Genomic DNA, 2,331 nt, shown 5'->3' on the forward strand with positions numbered 1-2,331 from the left:
CACAGCGCCCCTAGAGGACATAGTGGAACTGCCCACAGGGTCTCCAAGGTTGTCAGTCTTCATAGAAGTGAGCTTTTCGACTGTGCCTGTGGACGTCCCGCTCTCTGGCCCTTGGCTCCTTGGCCTGCCTCTGCTTCAGGGAGTGTTTCAACCGTCTTTCACGTTACCCAGAAGTGCCAATGCACCCGACTTTGCCAGCAAGCCTCCTGCTCAGAGGCCCTGAGCCCTCATCCCATGGGCAAGGAAGCCCACCGTGCCATCTCCCGCTGGGCTCCTAGCTCCGCCATTTCCAGCTGTCTCGCACCATCTCTGGTATGAACTCTGTCTCCTGGGTCTAGTGGGTTCTCAGCACAGGGACTCTAGGTCCTAATGAGGCGCTCCACTCCTGGCTCTTCTTTCTGGATGGTGCCTTCTCTGGTCTGGGATTAGCCCTTCTTTAAGCCTAGCAGGATGGCAAAACTGACCAATCCCCTACAAGGATTCCATACACCTGCTGGGCACGGTCCCGCCCCCAGGAGTTCCATGCTCATGATCTGCATCATTAGCGGGCTACCGAAACCCGTGGCGGGCCGCCAATACCTATGCGCACGGTCCCACCCAATCACTGCGTGGGGTCACGAAGACCATGGCTAGAAAGGAGTATGAAGTCCCTCGCTGCTCCATATCTGCCACACAGAAGGGTCAAGCGGAGGGGACGGGTTCTCCCCACGGCTCCGAGTCACACAGAAGCAGCAGGGGGAGGACCCCTGGCACCAACACGGCACCAGCACCCTCCTCCACGATCCAACCGCAGAACTAAGCAGGAGAGAGCCGGGCAGAGGGTGTGCCAAGGACAGGAGACGGAACGTTAAACAAAGGCACCTAACCACTGAGCTTACTCCAGGATTCGTTACCCTTGAATCCTCACCTGCTGACCCAGGAACTGGGCCATGGACGAGTTAAATCCCTGGCAGCTGGTGGCTGGCAGGACAGGAGGGGGAGACGTTCCGGGGGCACTTATCTCACTTCCAGGACTCACAGGCAGTAGCCGCACTGAGAGCTGGAGGCCCGCTCAGCTTTTCTCCTTCGTAAAGCCAGGAAGTCACCGATGAGCGTGATCAGCAACGCCAGCCATGCTTACCTCTAGCTTCTGTGAGGCCGTGTCTCAGCAGAGTGGATGCTTTTGTTCTGGACCTGGCCCCTTGAAATCTCTAGACTCTTAAGTTCCCAAGGGCCACCTTGATTCTTCTCAACTCAATGAACAAAGTCCTGCAGGGGACACAGAGACGAGGGAGACTTGGAGAACCTAGTATTTAGGACTAAAGGCAGACGGAGACCTTAATACCAAAAACCCACACCCACTGCCATCGGGTCGATGATGACTCATAGTGACCCCCACTGGGTTTGAGGCTATAAATCTTTATGGAAGTAGATTGCCCCACCTTTCCATGGACCTTCTGGTTGGCAGCCAAATGCCTTATCCACTGTACCACCAGCCAGGTGGGGAGAGACCACCTCATCACAGAGTATCTTTGCTATGTTGTCGTCGGTTGCCATCCAGTCGGCCCCCGACTCACAGTGACTCCACGCACAATGGGACAAAATGCACCAGACCCCGACCTGCCGTGGACCGCTGTGACCCACAGGCTGGCTGATTTCAGAAGCCAACTGCAGGCCCCTCCTTCCTACTGCCTTAGTCTGGAAGCACCCGTGAAACCACTCAGAATCCTAGCAACAGGTGGGGGTGTGGGGAGAGGTCTGCATGAGTACACCAGCTGGGGATAGACCCGGGGCTCCTGCACGGAATACGAGAGAGAATTCCACCATGGAGCCATTCGTTACCCACGCCACTAGGCCCTGTGCCACGCCAAAACCCGTCCTCAGGAGCACAGTCCTCTCCGTGGGTCTCGAAAGCCAGTCCAGGCAGCTGACTGGGGAGCCTGACAGTCCACCCACTTTTGGAAGATCACCAGGCCTCTTCCCAGGCAGCTGAGTGGGCGTGAACCGCCAACCCTTCAGTATGTAGCCAGGGCTTAACCATGTGCCTCAGCAGGAGGCACCCAGGGCATCGGATTCGGCTGCAGTATCACTGGACCAGAAGAGTTTCTGCTTTGGAAACTTGTTGGTGCCAGGAGCCCCAGGACTGAGAAACACAGAAACGGCCCACCCCGGATTTAAAGACGAAAAGTACTGAAAGAACTCAGCTGGTCAGGGGTGGGAGCTGCACTGCTCACCCGACGGGACGGGTCCAGAGGCCAAGCACACTTACCAGGCCGGCCTGTGGCATTCATGAGCTGTGGGGCTTGGGAGGGCCGGCCAGGTGCCGGGACGGGGCTCAGTGCCCACTCCTGG

The sequence above is a fragment of the Orycteropus afer genome, unplaced genomic scaffold (genome assembly GCF_000298275.1).
Source record: "Orycteropus afer afer isolate SDZICR_OR568_19922 unplaced genomic scaffold, OryAfe1.0 scaffold00244, whole genome shotgun sequence".
Classification (NCBI taxonomy): Eukaryota; Metazoa; Chordata; class Mammalia; order Tubulidentata; family Orycteropodidae; genus Orycteropus; species Orycteropus afer.